General features: G+C 39.2%; 1 protein-coding gene across 1 annotated transcript in view; it reads right to left on the minus strand.

Moving 5' to 3' along the window:
- Positions 1-24,148, minus strand: part of TDRD3 (tudor domain containing 3) — a 408,301-nt gene that overhangs the window by 37,659 nt on the left and 346,494 nt on the right. The window contains exon 17 of the transcript XR_012514351.1: positions 11,019-11,147. The gene's annotated coding sequence lies outside the window, so the exon portion shown is untranslated. The remainder of the gene's footprint in view (positions 1-11,018; positions 11,148-24,148) is intronic.

Here is a 24,148-nt window from a genome sequence, read left to right on the forward strand (position 1 = left end):
GTCTCAAACTATAAAAAATCCTAGGAAAACTCTAGGAAATACCCTTCTCAATACTGGCCTTGGCAAATAATTTTTGGCTAAGCTCTCAAAAACAATTGCAATGAAAACCAGAATTGACAAGTGTGACCTAATTAAACTAAAGAGTTTCTTCACAGCAAGAGAAACTACCCATAAAGTAAATAGAACATCTACAGAATGGAAGAAAATATTTACACAGTGTGCATCTGACAAAAGACTAAAATCAGAATCTACAAGGAACTTAAACAAATCAATCATCAAACACCAAACCACTCCACTAAAAAGTGGGCAAAGGACATGAATAGATACTTCTCAAAAGAAGACATATAAGTGGCCAACAAACATGAAAAAAATGCTCATCATCATTAACAATCAGAGAAATGCTAATCAAAACCACAATAAGATACCATCTCACACCAGTCAGAATGGATTTTGTTAAAAAGTCAAAAGAAAAGATGTTGACAAGGCTATAGAGGAAAAGGGAGACTTATTATACATATTGGTAGGATTATTAGTCCAGCCACCATGGAGAGGAGTTTGAAGATTTCTGAAAGAACTAAAAGTTGGACTGCTGTTCAACTCAGCAATTCCATTATTGTGCATATACCTAAAGGAAAATAAGTCATTCTATCAAAAAGACACACACCTGTACATTCATCACAGCACTATTCACAAGAGCAAAACCACGAATCAAACCAGGTGCTTATCAATGACTGGATAAAGAAAACATACCCTGGAATACTATGTAGCCAAAAATAAATAAACAAAATCATGTCCTTTGCAGCAACATGGATTTAGCTGAAGAACATTATTCTAAGTGAACTGATATGGAAACAGAAAACTGAACACCACATATTCTCGCTTACTGGGAGCTAAACATGGGGTACATATGGACATAAAGATGAGAACAATTACACTGGAAACTACTAGTAGAGGAGTAAAAAAGGAAGCAAGGGTTGAAAAACTACCTTTTGGGTAATATGCTCAGTACCTGGAAGACAGGTTCAATTATATTCCAAACCTCAGCATCATACAATATACTCAGGTAACAAATCTGTACATGTACCCCTGATTCAAAAATAGAAGTTGAAAAAATTTTGAAGCAAGTTACTTTGTGACTATTAACAAGTTGATTCTAATGTTTATGCAAAGGAGCAAACAACCCAGAATTACAGATACAATATTTAAAAAAAAAGAAAAGCCAGAAGACTGGCACTACCCAAATTCAAATAATGTATTAAAGCTACAGTAATCAAGATGATGTGGTGTTGATGAAAGAGTATACAAATAGATCAGTGGAACAGAATATACAATCAAGAAATAGATCTAAATAATTACAGTCAACTGATATTTGACAAAGAAGCAAAAACAATATAACAAAACAAAGATAGTCTTTTCAACAGATGATGAAATAGCTGGAAATTCACATGCAAAGTAAATAAATCTAGATAAAGATCACATATAAATGCTAACTCAAAATGGATCACAGACCTAAATACAAAATACAAAGCCATGAAATTTCTAAAAGAGAACACTGGAGAACATCTAGATAATATAACTCCAAAGAAAGATAATTACAAGACGATCCAAGATGGCCAAATAGGAACAGATCTGGAGTGCAGTTCCCAGAGAGAATGCAGAGGGTGAGTGATCACCACACTTCCAAACCAATTTTTACTGTCCACAGACTAGGAGATTCCTGCATGGAAAAGCACCACAAGTCTCCAGCATGGCTGTTTCAGCCAGCACAGCGGGTCTCCACACAAAAACACACAGAAATCTGGGTGCTGTTTCAACTGACACCTGGAATGCCTCGGAGACAGAGTCATTCATTCAACTGAAAAAAAGGGGGCTAAAACAGGGAGCTAGGTTATCTGGCTCAGTGGGTCCCACCCCCACAAAGACAAGCAATCTGAAACGCTCTGGACTGAGTTGCACAGGAAGCAAAGCTGGACCTGGGACAGTCCAGCTCTGTGGGGGGAAGGGTACCCGCCATTACAGAGGCAGTCCACCATTACCAAGACAGTCTGCCATTACCGAGGCAGTCCACCAATACAGAGACAGTCCACCATTACTGAGGCAGACTGCTATTACCAAGGCAGTTCTAACTATTCCTCTATAAACAAAACCAGAGGAAGTTCACACAGCAACTGGGCAGAGCCCATGGCAGCTCAACAACACCTCTGCTGGCAGACTGAGACTAGGCTACCTCCTTGCTGGGCAGGGCATCTCTAAAAAAAGACAGCAGCACATCAGGAACTTATAAATAAAGCACCACCTTCCCGGGACAGAGCACCTGGGAAAAAAAGGCGATTATGAGTTCCGCTGCAGCAGACTTAAACGTACCTGCCCAGCAGCTCTGAACAAAACAATGGAGCTCACAGCTCAGCACTTGAGCTCCTATAAGGAACAGACTGTCTCCTCAAGCAGCTTACAACACCCGCATATATAAACAGACATCTCATAAAGGAGAGCTCAGGCTGACATCTGGCGGATATCCCTCAGGGAAAAAGATAACAGAAGAAGAAACTGGCAGCAACCCTTACTTTTCTGCAGCCACTGCAGGTGATCCCCAGGCAAGCAGGGTCTGGAGTGGATGCCCAGCAGTCCTACAGCAGAGGGGCCTGACTGTTAGAAGGAAAACTAAGAAACAGAAAGAAATAACTTCATTATCAACAAAAAGGACAACCACTCAGAGACCCTATCCGAAAGTCATCAACTACAAAGACCACAGGTAGATAAATCCACAAAGATGGGAAGAAACCAGTGCAAAAAGGATGAAAATACACAAAACAAGAACGGTGCTCCTCCTCCAAGGGATCACAACTCCTTATCAGCAAGAGAACAAAGCCAGATGAAGAATGAGTTTGATAAACTGACAGAAACAGGCTTCAGAAAGTGGGTAATTACAAACTTCTCTGAGCTAAAATAACGTGTTCTAACCCAATGCAAAGAAACTAAGAACCTGGAGTAAAGGTCTGACAAAAGGTTAACAAGAAGAAACAGCTTAGAGAAGAGTATAAATTAATTGATGGAGCGGAAAAACACAACACAAGAACTTCACGAAGCATACACGAATTTCAATAGCCGAATCAACCAAGCAGAAGAAAGGATATCAGAGACTGAAGATCAACCCAATGAAATAAAGTGAGAAGGCAAGATTAGAGAAAAAATAGTGAAAAGAAATGAACAAGTCCTCCAAGAAATATGGGATTATTTGAAAAGACCTAATCTACGTTTGATAGGTATACCTGAATGTGACAGAGAGAATGAACCCGAGCTGGAAAACACTCTTCAGGATATTATCCTGAAGAACTTCCCTAACCTAGCAAGGAAGGCCAATATTTAAGTACAGGAAATACAGAGAACACCACAGAGATATTCCTCAAGAAGAGCAACCCCAAGGCACATAATCGTCAGATTCACCAGGGTTGAAATGAAGGAAAAAATGCTAAAGGCAGTCAGAGAGAAAGGTTGGGTTACCCGCAAAGGGAAGCCCATCAGACTCACAGCTGATCTCTCCGCAGATACCCTACAAGCCAGAAGAGAGTGGAGGCCAATATTCAACATCCTTAAACAAAAGAACTTTCAACCTAGAATTTCACACGCAGCCAAACTAAGCTTCATAAGCAAAGGAGAAATAAAATCCTTTACAAAAAACAATTGCTCCGAGATTTCATCACCACCAGGCCTGCCTTTATAAGAGCTCCTGAAAGAAGTACTAAACATAGAAAGGAACAAGTACCAGCCACTCCAAAAATGTATCAAATGGTAAAAAGCATTGACACAATGAAGAAACCACATCAACTAATGGGCAAAACAACCAGCTAGCATCAAAATGGGAGGATCAAATTCATACATAACCATATTAACCTAAAAGTGTAAATGGCCTAAATGCCCCAGTCAAAAGACACAGACTGGCAAATTGGATAAAAAGTCAAAACCCATTGGTGTGCTATATCCAGGAAACACATCTCACATGCAATATACACATAGGCTCAAAATAAAGAGATAGAGGAAGATTTACCAAGCAAATGGAGACCAAAAAAAAAGCAGGAGTTGCAATCCTAGTCTCTGATAAAAATAGACTTTAAACCAACAAAGATCAAAAGAGACAAAGGAGGGCATTACATAATGGTAAAATGATGAATGCAACAAGAAGAGCTAACGATCCTAAATATATACACACCCAATACAGGGGCACCCAGGTATATAAAGCAAGTTCTTAACAAACTACATAGAGACATAGACTCCCACACAATAATAATGGGAGACTTTAACACTCCACTGTCAATATCAGACAGATCAATGAGACAGAAAATTAACAGGAATATTGAGGACTTGAACTCAGATCTGGACCAACCAAACCCAGTAGACATCTACAGAACTCTCCACCCCAAATCCACAGAATATACGTTCTTCTCAGCACCACATCACATCTACTCTAAAATTGACCACATAATTGGAAGTAAATCACTCCTCCGTAAATGCAAAAGAATGGAAATCATAACAGTCTCTCAGACCACAGGGCAATCAAATTAGAAATCAGGATTCTGAAACTAACTCAGAACTATAAAACTACATGGAAACTGAACTGGCTCTTGAATGTTGACTGGATAAACAATGAATGAAGGCAGAAATAAGGATGTTCTTCGAAACCAATGAGAATGAAGACACAACGTACCAAAATCTTTGGGACACATTTAAAGCAGTATCTAGAGGGAAATTCATAGCAATAAATGCCCACATGAGGATCAAAGAAAGGCCTAAAATTGACATCCTGTCATCAAAATTGAAAGACTTAGATGAGCAAGATCAAAAAAGCTTAAAGGCTAGCAGAAGACAAGAAATAACTAAGATCAGAGCAGAAGTGAAAGGGATAGAGACAAAAAAACCCCTTCAACGAATCAACAAATTCAATAGCTGGCTTTTTGAAAAGATCAACAAAATAGATAGACTGCTAGCCAGACTAATAAAAAAGAAAAGAGAGAAGAATCAAATAGGTGCAATAAATAATGATAAAGGGGACATCACCACTGATTCCACAGAAATATAAACTACCATCAGAGATTACTGCAAACAACTCTATGCACATAAACCAGGAAACCTGGAAGAAATGGATACATTTCTGGACACTTGCACCCTCCCAAGCCTAAACCAAGAAGAAGTTGAAACCCTCAATAAACCAATAACAAGGGCTGAAGTTGAGGCAGCAATTAATAGCCTACCAACCAAAAAAAGCCCAGGCCCACATGGGTTCACAGCTGAATTCTACCAGACATACAAAGAGGAACTGCTACCACTCCTGAAACTATTCCAAACAATCCAAAAAGAGGGAATCCTTCCCAAATCATTTTATGAGACCAATATGATCCTGATACCAAAACCCAGCAGGGACTCAACAAAAAAAGAAAACTTCAGGCCAATATCCATGATGAATATAGACACAAAAATCTTCAATAAAATACTAGCAAACCGATTGCAACAGCACATCAAAAAGTTTATCCATCCCGATCAAGTAGGCTTCATCCCAAGGATGCAAAGCTGGTTCAACATACGCAAGTCTATAAATGTATTTCACCACATAAATAGAACCAAAGACAAAAACCACATGATTATCTTAATAGATGCAAAGAAGGCCTTTGACAAAATTCAACAGCCCTTTATACTACAAACTCTCAATAAATTATGTATCGACAGAACGTATGTCAAAATAATAAAAGCTATTTACGACAAACCAACAGCCAATATCACACTGAATGGGCAAAAACTGGAAGCATTCCCTTTGAAATCTGGCACCAGACAAGGATGCCCTCTCTCACCACTCCTATTCAATATAGTACTGAAAGTTCTAGCCAGAGCAATCAAGCAAGATAAATAGATAGATAGATAGATAGATAGATAGATAGATAGATAGATAGACATTGGAATACTATGCATTCATAAAAAAGAATGAGATCATATCCTTTGCAGGGACATGCATGGAGCTGGAGACCATTATCCTTAGCAAACTAACACAGAAACAGAAAACCAAACACAGCATATTCTCACTTATTAGTGGAAGCTAAATGGTGAAAACACATGGACACATAGAAGGGAACAACATACCTGGTGGCCTTTCAGAAGGTGGAGGGTAGGAGGAGAGAGAGTATCAGGAAAAATAATGAGTACTAGGCTTAATCCCTGGGTAATGAAATAATCTCCACAACAAACCTTTATGACATAAGTTTACCTATGTAACAAACCTTACTTGTACCTTAAACTTAAAAGTTAAAAAAAAATCAATAGGCTCTAATATATTATGTCATCCTTGCTAACATATGAGTAAATGTGAGTTCTCAACTTGAAAAAGAAAAAGAAGTGAAATGGCACAACCACTTTGGAAAATATTTTGGCAGTTTCTTAAAATGTAAACATATGCCTACTCTATGATACAATTATCCAACTCCTAGGTATTAACCCAAGAGAAAGAAACTGGAAATGATCCAAATGTGCATCAACAGATAAATGGATAAACAAGTTGTGGGGTATCCACACAATGAAATACCACCCACAAATAGAATGGAATAAACTGATGATACATGCCACAACATGTATTAATTCCAAAGTAATTATACTGAAAGAAGCCAGAAAAAAACAAAGAATACATATCATTCCCTTTATATAAAACTCTAGAAAATGCAAACTAATCTCCAGTGATAGAAAACAAGTTAGTAACCACTGGTGATTGGGATGGTGGTGGGGCAGTGGGGGAATGGTATCAGGAGTGAGATGAAGGTATTATAAATCAGTTACGAGAAAACTTGGGGGTGATGAATATCTTTCTTCATTAACTTGATTGGGATGATGGGCTCATGGGTATATACATACATCAAGACGTCAAATTTTACACTTTAAATTTTTCCAATTTATTGTAGGTTAATTATACCTTAATTAAACTGTTTTTAAAATGTCACAAAGGAATTGCCAACCTTTGCTTATAAATAAGTAAATTTTAGGAGATCTGCCTTCTTTTCCACCTTACAGTGTGGGGCCATACTGGTTGGTAGAAAAGAAGTCAGGCCTCCTAATCTGAAAACAATTGCCACTGAAGCATTCATTGAGAACTATATTAATACATCCTTCTGTCTTCCCTGATAAAGACAGCATTGTCTGGCTCTTTAAAATTCACACTGTAGCTACAATATTTGTTCATTTGAAATGCATTTATTATAGAGTTATTATATGGGAGGCACTCTGATAAAACTTCCAATGTTTGTATTAGGGAATTCAAAAATAGGGACAACAGAAGACATCATCATATCATTGTGCTTAACACAACACCACTAGAATCGTTACATGGAATGACACATGAGCTCCATGAACTACAGCCTTTGGCAACTGTTTTATTGTCAGACCACAGTGGCTGTCACTTAGTAAGTGCTCAATAAAATCTGTTATAGTATAAACCAGGGGTCCCAACCCCCAGGCCATGACCTGTTAGGAAACAGGCCACACAGCAGGAGATAAGCAGCAGGCCAGCAACATTCCCACCTGAGCTCTCCCTCCTGTCATATCAGCCATGACATTAGATTCTCATAGCAGCACGAATGCTTGCACACACGAGGGATCTAGGCTGCATGCTTCTTATAAGGGTCTACTGCTTGATGACCTAAGGTGGAATGGTTTCAACCCAAAACCATCCCCCTTCTTCATCTGTGGAAAAGCTGTCTTCCAAAAAACCAGTCTCTGGTGCCAAATAGGTTGGGGACTGCTGGTGTCAACTATAACGTATATACTTGATCAAGAAACATCAGCAGAGCACTCCAGCTTGGGCAACATAGCGAGACCCAGTCTCTTAAAAAAGATGCTCTAAATATGTCAATTATTTTCATCTTCACCAAAACTCTATGACATTGACATTATAACCCCATTTTACAAATGAGGAAATTAAGACACTAAGATCATAACAACTAACATGAAAGCCCAGTGTTTTTCTAGAGCACTTTAAAATTTCAAATTAAGTTTTTAAAAAATTTGTTTATGTCACTCTGTGATTCAATTGTACTTGACAGTATACTCTCTGCTGGAAAAGCCCCACCTAAGGAATCTCTGAACTGTGCTATCTCAACATCATCAACATGGCACCAACGAGTCAAGACAAGCCACCCCAGGCAGACCATGGCAAAGGGCAAGCCAACGACATCAGGGAATTCCATGACCTCCAGCTTATCTCACACTTGTATTTGGAATGTGAATTCTTAACACCAAAAGAGAAAACAGGCCAGTTATAAGTGTGCCGTTTTACACACGAGCAAACACAGCGTTGTGCAGCACATTCTGGCCCTGAGACAGCCAGATTTTGATATGTTAGTCATTATGCCAATAGTGGAAACTGTGTGGGCGGATTTTCTTTAACTTGTCTCTCTGTCAATCCAGAAAGAGAAAAGAGAAAAATGGTGAAAAGCAAGATTCTGAAAGATGGCTTGCATAAAACTCTTTTTATTTAAAAAGACACTATAAATAATGACTGTACCTGGATATTGCTAAGCAGTGTTTAGTCACTTGTGACATTGTTACTGAAAAGTAATTTTTACGTAGAGTGATTATTTACCAAGTTGTTTTGATTTCTATCCTGACTATGTATCTCATCAAGAGAAGCGGTGCTGTTCCTACCAATTCTGAAAAAGGCAGACTGGTTTCAGGAGACCAAGGCTTTGTCAACAGTGTTTACCACTGCATCCTTGTACTCAAACTGTTTCTGTCACAGTCTCTTTAGGTTCTCAGTAAACATGTGAACAATAGATAAATAAATGATTAAATCAGACTAACTATATTGTGCCTCTACTCCCTAGGCCCTGAGCAGTCCCAGAGGTCATGAGGAACTCCATACTGTTTTCTGTTTTGTGCCTTCACTGTTCCTTTGTAATCTCTGAACACTTGCCATGCCAATTCCCCAATGAATTCTTAGCTGTTGTGCTCTTACCTATCCTATCCCAACCTAGCACCATCCCCAAAGAGCTTGAGTGATTTGCTGAGTGCAGTGAGTAAAGTCAACATTAATTCTTCACATCTCCCTTTAGAACATTTTTGTCTTCCACACTTTGCATAGGTCTGGCCCACATTTGTGGGGCCTAGGGAAAAAAAAAAGTAGAAATGGAGACTCAAGTTTATATTTAAAATATTTAAAAGTGATTGATATCATTTTCAAAATAAATATATTTTATCCTTCTACCTTGACAATTCAATAGGTCTGGTTGAAATTTAGAAAACTGAGATTCTTCCAAGTTTTATATTGGAATCCAGTGGCAGCAGGAGAGCAGCCCCACAGCCTCTAGGCACCCAGCCCTAGCCCTTAGACTGGCCCAATTTGCTCCTTCACTCCCAGCTCCATCTTCAACTTCAAGAGACCTTGTGCTTGTACTTCTGGACACCCAGCCTGCATGTTCATCCACACACCTCCAAAACAAAATCCCCTGGCCACTCCTCAGGCTTAAACATAGACATACACCAGCAATGAGGGGCTCACCTTATGAGGACAATCCTGGAGAAGAGTTGCATGTGAGCCCTGGGCTTAGCTCTGAGCCTTTCTTGGTCCTGGGTAAATGGAGCATGACCTAGTAGTCAGTCATATGCACAAGCTCAGCAGTATGTCCTCCTGACCCAATGAACTCCTGGCCCCCTCAGAAGAGTGTAGCATGAGCAGAGCTAAAACAAGACCCTCAAGCCCATGGTCTAGGGCAGAGGTTTCGGTTTTCTAAGTCTAAGGGCAATGCTGCCTTAGATCTCATCTCCTTTAGCACCCATTTCTTGAAAACAGTGCCCTGCCCCCTCTTAGCATTTATTCTGCTCTGAGTTCTTTCTTTACTTGTAACTCTAAAATCTCTCCTTCTGTTGCTGCTTCTCCTCTGTACATGATGTACTTTTATGTCCATTTTTATTCTAAAGTTATTGCCATGTACCTTCTTCCCTTCAATACTAAATGTTCAAATAACAGACTCAATTCCCCCACTCTAGAAAATAAAAATAGTGGGAGAGTGGCCAAGATGGCTGAATAGAAGCAGCTAGGGTGTGTGGCTCTCATGAAGAGAATGAAAGGGGCAATTAAATACAACATCTTCAATGGAAACATCCAGGTACTCACATTGGGTCTAATCAAGGAAACTACTTGACCCACAAAAATACAAAGAAAGCAAGACAGGACAATAGCCCATCAGAAGCAACACAGAGCCAGGGGAACCTCCTCTGCCCAGGGAAGCAGTAAGTGAATATGTGACCCCGGGAAACCAAGCTTCTCCCATGGATCTTTGCCTCCCTTGGGTCAGGAGATCTCCTTGTGAACCCACTCCACCAGGGCCTTCAGTATTCAGTTGACAGACACCTATGGGGAGTCTCTGCAGAGCAGCCACTCAGGCATGCATGGAGATCCTGGAGGCTTAGATACTCTGGCTTTCTGGCAAAAGTAGTTGCAGCTTCAACAAAGCAGAAGGTTAGACCCCTGTACACACCCCTAGTGAAGAGGCTGAATCCAGAGAGCTAAGCAGTGACAGCTGCAGGCCCCACTTCCATGGCACCTCACAAGATAAGACCACTGGCTTGGAATTCTAACCAGCTGCCACCAGCAGAATTGCACCTATCTAAGGAGTTTCTGAAGGAAGGGATGGGCCACCATTTTTGCTGTTTGGGAGCCTTAGCCATTCCAGCCTTCAGGCTTTGGAGAATCCCAGCTGACCAGAGGGTGGAAGGGATCCCCCAGCAAAACACAGCTGCTCTATCAAAACATGATCAGACTTCTGCTTTAAGCAGTATTCAATCTTGTTCCTTCTCATTGGGCAGGACTTCCCAACCCAGCCTCCAGCCACCCCCACCCAAAACAGATTCAAATCTGGACAATGCTCCCAGAGGGAGGGGCAGGCCACCATCTTTGCTGATTGGGCAACTTAGCCATTCCAGACTTCCAGCTTCAGAGTGTCTGAGGCAACTGGGGTCTAAAGTGGACTCCAGCACAGCACACTACTCACCAAAATGTGGCAAGATTGATTTTTTTAAGTGGGTCTCCAATTTTGCTCCTCCTCACTTGGTGGGACCTCCCAACCAGGGTCTGCATCCACTTCTTACAAATGCCTTTGAGCTAGAAACAGGCAGCAACCCTATGGGGGGAAAAAAAAAAAAAGTCAGACTATTACATGCATACCCATTCCCATATCTCCTCATCAGGCAACTCGTCCAGACCTGGGCCTCCAGCCAACCCCACAGAGCTATTGAGACAGTAGCAACTCAGTGACTCCCTGGACAGAGCCTCTAAGGGCAATTGAAATCCTTCTGCCACTGCCTCTGCACTGGAACTGCCCTTGCCACCCTTGGCTAACAAAGAAGCAAAGACCCTACATGCCTTATTCACACCCCCAACAAGCTGCAGTCAACCCAAAGAGAGGAGGCCAGTCCAACTCCCATGGGTCCCACATACACCCCAGTGCTCCTCACCAGACAGGAAAGCCCAGGCTTGGACCCACAGCACAGACTCTCCATCCTGGGCTGATAGAACTGAGCAATTGCTTACCTACATCTCTCTGGGGTGGAGCCCCTAGGAGACAAGTAAAGGACTCACAGCCATAACCACTACTAAAATCCCTTCCTCTGCTGCCTCCACATTGAGGAAAGAACATAAACACTGAGATCACCCCAGAGCTGCAGCAGGCAGTCCAGGATCGCCAAGTCATAATGTATAGCCAACACTCAAAAGGGAGGGGAAATCAAAGTTTCAGAGCATTGAGAAGGAACAAAGCTGCAACTGTGAGGAAACATAAGGGAGCTGCACAACCAAGCAGGAGTCCACCAGCTGACCAATAAGCCTAAGTACTACCTGCTTGATCATACTCTAAAGCTTTAATGCCAAAGATACCTCACTAACACACCCACCTCTGAAACCAGAGACCAAAAGTCAGCTTCAAATAAAAACCCTGCACAAAATCTCCACCTGGTGAAAACATCCAGAAAAGAAGCCTATTGGCTGGTACTCAATTTATACTATAGTTAAAGGAATATCCACACCTAGAGTTGAGAAAGAACCAATGCAAGAACTCTGGTAACTCAAATGGTCAGTGTGTCCTCCAAACAACTACACCCATTCTCCAACAAGACGTCTTAATAGTATTAAGGCTGAACTGACTAGAATGACAGAAATAAAATTCAGAATATGAACAGGAACAAAGACAATGAGATTTGGAGGACAGCAAAACCCAATGCAAGGAAATTAAGAATCACAATAAGGCAAAACAGGAACTGAAGGATAAAAGAGCCAGAATAGAAAAGAACCTAACAGTTCTGACAGAACTAAATAACACAGACCAGGCACAGTGGCTTTCACCTGTAATTCCAGCACTGTGGGAGGCTAAGGTGGGCAGATCACCTGAGATCAGGAGTTCCAGATCAGCCTGGCCAATATGGTGAAAGCCCACGGATACTAAAAATACAAAAATTAGCCAGGCATGGTGGAGGGTGCCTGGAAACCCAACTACTCTGGAGATTGAGACAGGAGAATGGCTTGAACCCAGGAGGCAGAGGTTGCAGTGAGCCAAGATTATGCCATTGCACTCCAGCCTGGGTGGCAAGAGTGAAATTCCACCTCGAAGAAGAAAAGAAAAAAGAAGGAAGGAAGAAGGAAGAAGAAAAAGAAGAAAAGAAGAAGAAAGAAGAAAGAAGGAGGAGGAGGAGGAGGAGGAGGAAGAGGAGGAAGAAAAAGAGGAAGAAGAAGAAGAAGAAGAGGAGGAGGAAGAGGAAGGAGAAGAAAGAAGAAGAAAGAAGAAGAAGAACAACAACAACAACTAAATAACATAATACAAAAATTTCCCAATGAAATCACAAGTATTAACAACCAAATAAACCAAGCTACGAAAAGAATCTCAGAATTTGAAAAATGGTTTTCTGAAATAAGATTGTCAGATGAAAATAAAGAAAAAAGAATTAAAGCAATGAAATCACAAGTATTAACAACCAAATAAACTAAGCTACAGAAAGAATCTCAGAATTTGAAGAATGGTTTTCTGAAATAAGATAGTCTGATGAAAATAAAGAAAAAAAATTAAAAGCAATGAACAGAACTGAAAAGTAGGTGGTTATGTAAAGAGATCAAATCTATAAATCACTGGCATCTCTGTAAAGGAGGAGGAGAAAGCAAACAACTTGGAATACATATTTTAGGATATTGTCCATGAAAACATCCCCAACCTTGTTAGGGAGGCCAACAGTCAAATTCAAGATATACAGAGAATGCCTTCAAGGTTCTACACAAGAAGATCATCCCCAATACACATAATCGTCAGCTTTTCCAAGATCAAAATAAAAGAAAGAATGTTAAAGGCAGCTAGAGAGAAAGGAAGGTCATCAGCAAAGGGAACACCCCAGGCTAAAAGCAAACTTCTCCGCTGAAACCATGCAAGTCAGAATATATCAGGGGCCTATATTCAACATTCTTAAGGAAAAAAAATCTTTAAGAATTTCATATTGAGCCAAACTAAGCTTCCTAAGTGAAGGAAATATAAGATCCTTTTCAGATAAGCAAATGTTGAGCAAATTTATTACCACTAGACCTGCCTTAAAAGAGATCTTGAAAGGAGCACTAAATATAGAAAGAAAAAAAAAAGACCACTACAGTTAATACAAAAACACACTTAAACACACAGAGCAGTGTCACACTGTAAAGCAACCACATAAGTAAGTTAACATAATAGCCAGCTGACAACACAATAACATGATCTAATCCATACATATCAATATTAATCTCGAATGTAAATGGGCTAAATGCCCCACTTAAAAGGTACAAAGTGGAAAACTGGATAAAAAAGCAGGATCCAATGTTATGCTTTCTTCAAGAAACCCATCTCATATGTAATGACACTCATAGGCTCAAAATAAAGGGATGGAGGAAAATCTACCAAGTAAATGGAAAACAGAAAAGGGCAGGGGTTGCAATACTAATTTCAGACAAAACAGATTTCAAGCCAACAAAACTCAAAAATGAAAAAAGGCCAAGAAGGGTATTACATAATAGTAAAGGATTCAATTCAACAAGACCTAACTATCCTAAATATAGATTAACCCAACAGAGAAACACCCAGATTCACAAAGTTAGTTCTTAAGAGACCTACAAAGAGACACAGACTCCCACACAATAATAATGGGAGACTTCAACACTCCACTGACAGTATTAGATACATCATCAAGGTAGAAAATTAACAAAGTTATTCAGGACCTAAACTCAACATTGAACCAGATAGACCTGATAGGCCTTTACAGAACACTCTACCCCAGAACAACGGACTATACATTCTTCTTATTGCCACATGGCACATACTCCAAAATTGACCACATAACTAGACATAAAACTATCCTCAACAAATGTTAAAAAAAATTATAATAAACACACTCTCAGACCACAGTATAATAAAAATAGAAGTCAAGACTAAGAAAATTGCTCAAAACCATGCAAATACATAGAAATTAAACATGCTCTTGAATGACTTTTGATGAGATACCACATCACACCAGTCAGAATGATTATTATTAAAAAGTCAAAAAATAACAGATGCTGGTGAAATTGTGGGTAGAAAGGATTGTGTATATACTGAGAGGAATATAAATCATTCTACCTAAAGAAACATGCATGTGAATATTCATTGCAGCACTTTTCACAATAGTAAAGACATGGAATTGACCTAAATGCCTGTCTATGACAGATCGGATAAAGAAAATGTAGTACATATACACCATGGAATACTATGCAGCCATAAAAAGGAACAAGAGCATGTCTTTTGCCAGAACATGGATGGAGCTGGAGGCTATTATCCTGAGCAAACTAACACAGGAATAGAAAACCAAATACCACATGTTTTCACTTATATAAGTTGGAGCTAAATAATAAAAACTGATTAATACAATGAAGGAAATAACAGACACTGTGGTATACTTGAGTGGGGAGGTTGGGAGGAGGGAGAAGAGAAGAAAAGATAACTATTGGGTGCTGCACCTAATACCTGGTTGATGAAATTATATGTACAACAAACCCTATGGCACAACTTTACCTATGTAACGAACCTTCACATGTACCCCCAAGCCTAAAATAAAAGTTAAAAAAAATTTAATTCAAAAAATAAAAGTAAAAATAAACTCCCAAATCTTTACTCAGCATTAATCATCCCCAGCTATTGGTGAACATCATTCTAGATACTTCTCTATGTATGTATGCAGATAAATGAATATATAAATAGGTAAATAGCAAGAACATTTTTAATTAGAATTGTGTCAGATACGATATTTAATAAAAACCACCAAAACTACTTTTTCTTGGAATTCAACCTTATAAAGAAACTAAAGTAAAATAATCAGAATTGCTAAACTGTAGTTATTTTTTTAATAAATTCAATATCAGATCTTAAAAGATATATCTAAAAATTATTAAAAAATAGTGACACATTTATTCTTATTTTAGGAATGTTGCTGTATCATTGTAGTATTGGGTCATTTTGCTTTTATCTTCAAATATTTCTGAAACACCCAAATCCCTCTTTGCCCATTCTGAAGTAGATTTCCTTAACCTCATGTCCATAGACACCTCCAAAGAATCTGTGAATAGAAACCAAGGGTTTGCACATGTGTCTGGAAAAAAATTCAATTTTTCCCTAACCTTTCTCTAAGTGCAACTTAGACTTCTCAATTATGAACTTAGGTAACAACCCACAATAGTATCACCATTGCCTGTGAGTTTGTCACTAATAGAAATCACTTATATTTCCATATTACTTACTGTTCTTGCTAATCTTAAATGTTTCAGTTTTACATTCACCAATGTTTCATTAATCAAGGAGCACTTATACTTCCTCAGTACAAATGTTTTTACATATTTTTATAATTGCATTTTAATTTAATTGGTTTCCCTTAAAAATGTACATGTTTTATTTTATTCATTTAAAACACACTGAGAAGGTATTCACAAACTTCAACACCTGTAAAGGAGTTAAAGTATTAAAAAGGTTAAGAATCCCTGTTTTAAATGCTTTTTTCAGCCCCACCCCCAATTCTTTTCACCCGAGTTATAGGAAACAGATCCTTTCTTGGTTCCGGTGGAAACCGATTAAGAGAAAGGAAAGGCACAACAGTCACAATGCCCCAGCAGACAAATTCAGGGCTCATCACTTCCAAGGCTACAGCTTCTTTATTCTCAGTGAAATAAAATCACATTCCACAGATGCCAGATCCCCATATCACTGGCTTACAGATGGGCTTCCTGCCAGTCAACAAATACCGTTGCCAGGGCTTCTGCTGTGACATTCTGATAAGTCTGGAGTTGTGCCCTTATAAAGTAATGATGTTTTTAAGGCAAATGATTGTTTTAGGATGGCCTTCTGACACTGTCCATATGTAATGAAGTAGTTAAGTCAATCAAATCTGAATCACAGGTCATTCTACTTTACTTCAGTCAATAACAAGACCACTTATCTCCTGCTGCTTTTCATATCTTACAATGACAGCAGTTCCACTGTGTCACATTATTACCTTCATAGTTTCTTAGAAAGTATAAGTGATTAATAGAATATACGTCAGAAAGTATCTGAACATGTATGTAGTATATACAAATTGTGGTTTTTAATATTTAGAATTTGTATGATTCTAAATATACACATCTTTTTGTGAAAGATAGAAATAGCAGTACTGGTAGTATATTAACAGGTAAATATCCATGTTCCTAGTATTTATGTCAGTCTTAGTTGTTTTCAACTGCAAAACTCAGCATGCATTCCAATGTGCTGCATAAATATGACTATATTAAATAGGAAAATTACCACCTATCCCTATTATACCATGGGCACATAAAAATAGAAAATATGATTTCATATATACATAAAACTAGTAATCAAGGATGAACAGATTACCTTAAGAATTTTTATAGGTACAAAAGTGCCCTTGAAGTCAATGGGTGTTTCGTTCAAGGAAAGAAGAAAAAGAACATAGTCATGTGCCCTAGCTTGAAAATGAAAATTTTTGTTTCTTTACTAGTATTTATTGCTGGGTTTCATTCAACAAGCATAGGCATGCCACTGCTTGCAGTTCCTATAAAAAAACGTTGAGAGCCAAGAGGCTGAAGGGAGGAAAATTCCAGAAATGGGATTCAGAGACTGTCTTCTACATACTGTTCTGTTAAGTATACAGGGGCGATTTATACAATATTCGTTCATTCGTTTGTATAATGGAAGCTACTCCCTTTCTCAAAACGTGGCCATGAGTATTAATTGAAATAAGATAAAAGTAAAGTGCCTGGCAGAAAGTAGCTGTCCAATAACTATTTTTTCATCATTTCTACCCCCTTTGACATCTCAAGAGCTTATACAGCATAATGTTCAATGAAACATCCACTTTAGCCAAACCCCTTAAATGAAAGATCACAAAACAAAATGCTTCCACGCCCTGAAAAAGTATGAACTAGCTCAGTGGAATGGTGAACTCCACAATGAAATGAAAATCATGGTTCCTACTAAAATCATGCAAATTCTAAACATTAAATAATGCTCCATGTGCCAAATAGGTCACCAAAAGGCAGCATTCAGTATGCTTGGCAAAGCAGCCACAATTGATAAGTGGAACCCAATGAAAATAAATTTCTCAGTCATGGCGGGTTCTTTTTTTTCTATGGAAGTCTCCTACAAGAGCCTGAAGAGGTCATATGACCCAATGCTAGTATATTAGTGTTGTTACTGTTATCATTAATTTTAATTATTGAATCAACCCAAGTCTAGATGCTCAAAAAAATGTGTTTGGTGCCCACACAAGCGGATAGTGCATTGAACCCTAGAACAAAACCCTGCCTCTCTGAGCAATAAACATTTGCTTTTGTAGTACTACTCTGTGTAAGAAAAGGAAAAAGCAGAAAAAAAAAAAAAGGTACAAGCAGAACAAAGAAAGGAGGAGCCTCTATGTACTTGTCCCGTACTCAGAGGCATGAATATCGGCCAAGTAGTGCCCTGCACTGCAGGATAGAAATTGAAAAAGGAAACCCTCTTTAGTGAACATTTCCTTTATACTCTGTAATTAAAGCAAGAATTCTTGTTTGCTGGCTCAAACATTCTGCCTTTAAAAAATTGTTTAAGATCATTTAGGTTCTCTTATTCATTTTTGCCTTCTTTTTTGCAAGATGGGGAAATATAAATCATGTGTCCAGCCATAAGTGATTCTTAATACCATTTGACTGGGGATCTTAGGTTTGCGAAAAGGTTAAGTGACCTTGATTCATCTACTCTCTGAAACCGTCATGCTGAGAATACTGAGTTGCTACCAGAAGGAGAAACTTAAGGCACATTTCTCAGATGAGTCTGGGCCACTTTCCTGTGCTGAATGATCTGACTTACAATGTGTGTTCCTCCTTTGATCTATGAGTGTCTGCCTGGATTTGTGGAATATGGGAAGCAAAAGCTGGTGAATATGGACATACACAAAGCACAACCAGCTCTAGAGTTAGTAAGGTTGCAGGGTCGTGATCAGTTGCGGGTATCAAGAATATGACAAAGTATTAATAATGGAGGAAAAGAGTACATGAAGTATGAAATGACAGTCAGGTTTATATAAATTCTCTATTTAGGACTGAGCACTCAATAAGGCTGAGGCTAAATTCAGAATAGCCTGGAAAGAGGAAGAGGAATATAGGAAATGAAGATGTACCTCACTGGTGACCATCTGCCAAACCAGATGCAGGCAGCAACCTGCTAGTCAGCTGAAGATATGAAGCAGATTATTCTCACTGTTTTGGGTCAAAGCCACCAGCTAATAAACCAATTTGGCATACCCACAAATAAAAACTCACTGTAAATTAGGGGCTACCAATGGAAACTTGATCTCAGAAATCAATAGAGATTTCTAGCATCGAATCTCCAAGCACTGGTCATTCTCAAAGTCAGGTGCTGTGTCAGTGTTATGGTTCCGGGTACTCCACCAGCTTGGGAGGAGGATCCTAGCCAGCAGATGTAAGGGCAGAGACTATAGTCTGGCATCCTAGGTATGCAGCATCCAGTGACAAGCAGATTGTCTGGCAGGACCCAGAATGAAAGGCTAAACTTAATCACATTTCAAGATAGGAGTCCAGTCTCATAAAATGTACAAATGCATCCAGAGACTTTGGCCCAAGAGAAACAAAGCTTTCTAGGATTTCATACAGGCATGCTGGTTTCAGGCTTGCAGCTCCTAAGCCATTCCCAGGCTCTTTTCTTTACTATTTACTTATATGCAACCTTTTTATAAAAGGATATCTATGTTACCAAACATGGCAGAGATGGCCGGTTGTCCATCAAAGATGCGGGTTCCCTCATTCATAGTATGTAGCTGTTGCCAAGAGCAGATGGCAAGCCAAGGATCACATACCTTAGTCACCCTACCTTAAGTGCTGTCATCTGAATGGTTTCTGCCAAACAGAGTATGCATGTCACTTTGAGCCAAGTTGCTTAAGAAGCAATTGTGCCTACTCTATCCTCTCCTGCAGCTGAATGCAGAGGACTATGCAGAGGGAAGGCAAAGCCATGAACTGAAGGAAGCCTAAATCCCTCAATCATCATGAGAAGACAGCCCACCAGCTGGAAACACTAGCATTGAATGATTATGTGAGTGAAACGTAAACTACTGTGTGAAGCCAGCGAGAGGGGTAGCATCAGCAAGTATTGCTTTAATCAAGACCCTGAGATACCTACCACACAATTAAAATCTGTTTTAAGAGTTTCTCACCTGGGTCCTTATAAAGGAAAACTATAAAGTAACACACAACTAGAGGTTTGGTTAAAAAGAGCCACAGAGTAGGGCTGCAAATTCTGGCTCTGCAACTTACAGGCTGTGTAAACTCAGGCAAGTTACCTAACCTTTCAAAGCTTCCATTTTCTAAACTGCAAAATGAGAAGAATAAAAATACTTTATTAGAATTGTGAGAATAAAATGAGATAATCCACATAAAATGTTTGAAAAGTACACTCCACGTGGTGCTAAGTGTGTGTGCTAAATCAAACTGAGCCGTCATCAATATTACTATCTTTTTAAACTTAAGTCTGGCTATTAGAAATGATAATGAATTCTGAATCATAGTATGCCTCTGAAATATTAGAATAAAGTAACCCAGATCCAGACACTGCCTGCCACCTGGGAAAGATTAGGAGGTAGGGTGCCAATCAGATATCATAGCTCAGAAATGCTTTGCAGCATGTCAGAAGTTGAGTCCTTCCCTCACCCCCACATATTTGTGGCAGGATCACAGACTCCACCTGCTGGTGCAGATAAGGCTTCTGAAACTCAATTCCTGCATTCCTCGGGATTAACACAGAGCCTGTACCTTGAAGACATGAAGGTCTGAAAATGAGCAGAAATAAGAAAGACAGTGCTTGACATCAAAGGACCCTCAAGAACAAGAATTAAGTTCTTTAACAATGTAGTTCATCTGCCCACCAAGCCAGCAAAATCACATCAAATTATATTATTTCCTAATCTTTTCATCAGCACTATGATTTTTGAATAAGACTCCTTTTCAAAAAAAATTGGGACATGGTCTAATGGCCTAAGAAAAGGTTCAGCCATGCACCACAGATAGAGGAGACATTTATCTATAGGCATCATCATCCCCTTCTACCGGTGTGTCCCTAATAAGAAGCCCTACCAATTCGCAGCTTTGAAGAATTACACAATGAAAACTACACACACACACACACACACACACACACACACACACACACACACGTCCAAAGTCCAACTCACTTGTCATCCCTCAGTAAGTGATTTTTCTTTAATATTTAACTGTCTTCCCTTGAAGAACAAATTATGCTCCCCTAAAGTAAACGCTAATCTGTTAGCCCACAGAGAAAAGGCAACAAGCTACCAAATATCCTGCTCATCACAATGAGCTTAAATGAAGCATGGATTTAAGCCTCTCTTATTTGTATAACCCATGATCTTTATTAGAGTTTACTTTGCATAATTACCTCAGGGAACTATGAGAAGCCCAGAGCTGTTTCTGAGTCTTGATTCGTTATGTGCTGCTATACCCAAGGAAGTAAATATAAACAAGGAGGGTTTTGCCAAGCTCCCTGGATTCTTGAAGTATCCCCAACAAAATGAGAATCGTAGCATCCTAGAATCCTTTGGGTGCCTAAGAATACACCCTGAGCTAAAGCAAAAATCAACAGACCATTTCTCTACCTTGGAGAAAAGTAGAAAGATGCTGAGAGGGCAGTTACAATGATGATAGTGAGTATTCATGCAGATTTTCTTCCCTAAAGCTAATCTAGAGGACTCACAGCAGTGTCCTTAACAGAGCTGTTATTTGGAAGAAACACAGACTAAAAAGAGCTGTGAGGGGTAGGGGCAAACAGTTTGTCTTAGAGGAAATAGCTAGGGCACTGTCACAAATTGTTCTCTGGACAAATCACAAGGAATGAGAGGGGATTTTAGGAGCTAAGAGATGCTGGCTTGTGTGGTGGCTCATGCCTGTAATCCCAGCACTTTCGGAGGCCGAGGCGGGTGGATGACCTGAGGTCAGGGTTTTGAAGCAAGCCTAGCTAATATGACGAAACCCCATCTCTACTAAAAATACAAAATTAGCCAGGCATGGTGGCACATGCCTGTAATCCCAGCTACTCAAGAGGCTGAGGCAGGAGAATCACTTGAACCCAGGAGGTGGAGGTTGCAGTGAGCCGAAATCATGCCATTGCACTCCAGTCTGAGCAACTAGAGCAAAACTCCATCTCAAAAAATAAATAAATAAATAAATAAATAATTTTTAAAAAACAGCTGGGAGATGCTAACATTGGACAGGAAATAGAGGAATTAAAAAGGTAAGATGGTTTGAGATGATGACAGACCGAAGGTATCAGAAGCTGCAGCCAAATAAAGAAACCCCAAGGAAATGCCCACTGAGCCTCCCAGGACTGTCTGGGAGAGGCATGAGACAAGGCTTTCAGCCAAGAAGGGCCTGAACTCCTGAAATTCCCATCCCACTCTCCACAAAACAGTCATTCCTCAGGCAAATAGGAATGTCAACCTCTCCTCTTTATGTACATCCAGGAGGAAAAGGAGTTTGCTCTTCAGAGAGATAAAATACTAACTATTGGTTAAATAACTTGGAGAATTTTAAATTCCAGAAATTCTGACAGGAGCTCAAGTCATAGGATTCCTTAGAAGAGATATGTCAAGGAACAAGGGTTAAAATGATCCAAAAGTATCTCTCATTGATAAAAGCAAGTTTCCCTGCTGAATCTCAGTTTTAAATTCTAATAGGAAGGTATACTCAAACTTAATAGGCTTGGAGAAGCTAGGGGAAAAACAAAGGTAAGAAGTCATATAACCCACGCTTTTTGTTGTTGTTGTTGTTGTTGTTGTTGTTGAAATATGGAGTATCCCTCTATCACCCAGTCTGGAGTGCAGTGGCTCAATCTCGGTTCACTGCAACATCTGCCTCCCAGATTTAAGCAATTCTCCTTCCTCAGTTTTACAAGCAGCTGGGACTACAAGCATGCACCACTATGCCAGCTAATTTTTGCATTTTTAGTAGACATGAGGTTTCACTATATTTTGGTCAGGCTGGTCTCTGACCTCAGTGATCTGCCTGCCTTGGCCTCCCAAAGTGCTGGGATTACAGGCATGAGCCACTGCACCCAGCCTGACCTACCCATTTTAAAAATTGTTTCATGGAACCTCAGGGTACCTCCAGAGGAGCATCAAGGATCATCATGTTTTACAATGGAAGATTCTTCCTCAGAGAGGTTAAGGAAGGACCAGATTGGTCAGAAGTGAATCAGAGCCACAACTCAGGTTTCTTGACATCTGATATTCCACTCACCATGCTTCACTGTTTCTCATGTCCTATATAATTGCTTTTTCCATTATAATTTTTTCTTAGAGCTCTTTATTTAGATTTTCTGAAATATGTAAGCTAAAAAGCAGGGGTCAAACTATGCCTACAGAGCTTATTGCAAATACAAGCCAGGATCTGACATATTCCATAACCATAGGTAAAATTTTGAAACTACTTTGGCTACATCCAGCAGGAAAAAAAAAAAAAAAAAAGGTGGGAAAGTTTCGAGATCCAGATTCCAATAAGAAGCTTCTCTAGCCTAATTCTAAGGCTATTTCACACATGGGTAGGATTGCTGTCCACACATGTAATTTGAGGTTATTACTGTTTGATTACCAACTCCTTTATTGAAGCAGAAATTAACATTTTGGCATTCTTAGAGAATAAGGCCACACTTTCAGGAATTCCCGAGGAGACAGAAAACAATCATCAACATCCAATAAGGCCTTCTGGTGAATTAGCATATTAGATCGACCAATTGCTATCAAACAAAATGGGAAAAAGGCTCATGCATTTTAGCATCAGAGAAAGACAAGAGAGAATATACAGAAATATATATTCATTTTATATGTGAGAAATAAATTGAAGGAATGAATAAATGAATGAATAAATCAGGCTCAGATATAAAAACAGTGGAGAGACACACGAGCCCCTAAAAGCCAAGGCTGACTTGGACACCATGAGGACTTTGGGGACTCAGAAACAAGAGACTAAGCGGACAGTATGTGACCAGAAAAGGAGACTAGAAAATTTTCAACTTTTATTCTGACCCAGCACCAGGCTTGCCTAACTCTATTTCCAAAATTTAAATGAATACAGTGATAACTAGAGCTGAGCCCATTGTGAAATTATTAAAAGAAATGTGGGTTTAATATATATGTATCTAAAATTATCTGATTTAATAGGCAATATTTCTTTTCTTGCATCTTTTCTGTGTTTGCATATGTGACATTGTAAATGACTTCGAAAATAATCTTCAATTCTATCTATTCAACTGTTTTCATTTCCTCAGTATGGCTTTCTAAAATTCTCACATAATATTCAGATTAATTTTTGGTTACCCTTATGAAATCTGCTAAGATTTCCACAATTGTGAATGTGACTAACAGTGTCATCATGCCTTTCTAGGTGGTGTCACATGTATTGGCCTTTTGGGTCCAAGACCCAAAACATTTCTGTGCTACTATGTAAAGAGTGAACTCAAGGCTTTACTATGGACACGTTTTTTCTACCAGTGTTTTCATTCATTTTTCAAATCTCATTCAAAAACCTTTGTACTCA

This window comes from Saimiri boliviensis, chromosome 16, assembly GCF_048565385.1.
Source record: "Saimiri boliviensis isolate mSaiBol1 chromosome 16, mSaiBol1.pri, whole genome shotgun sequence".
Classification (NCBI taxonomy): domain Eukaryota; kingdom Metazoa; phylum Chordata; class Mammalia; order Primates; family Cebidae; genus Saimiri; species Saimiri boliviensis.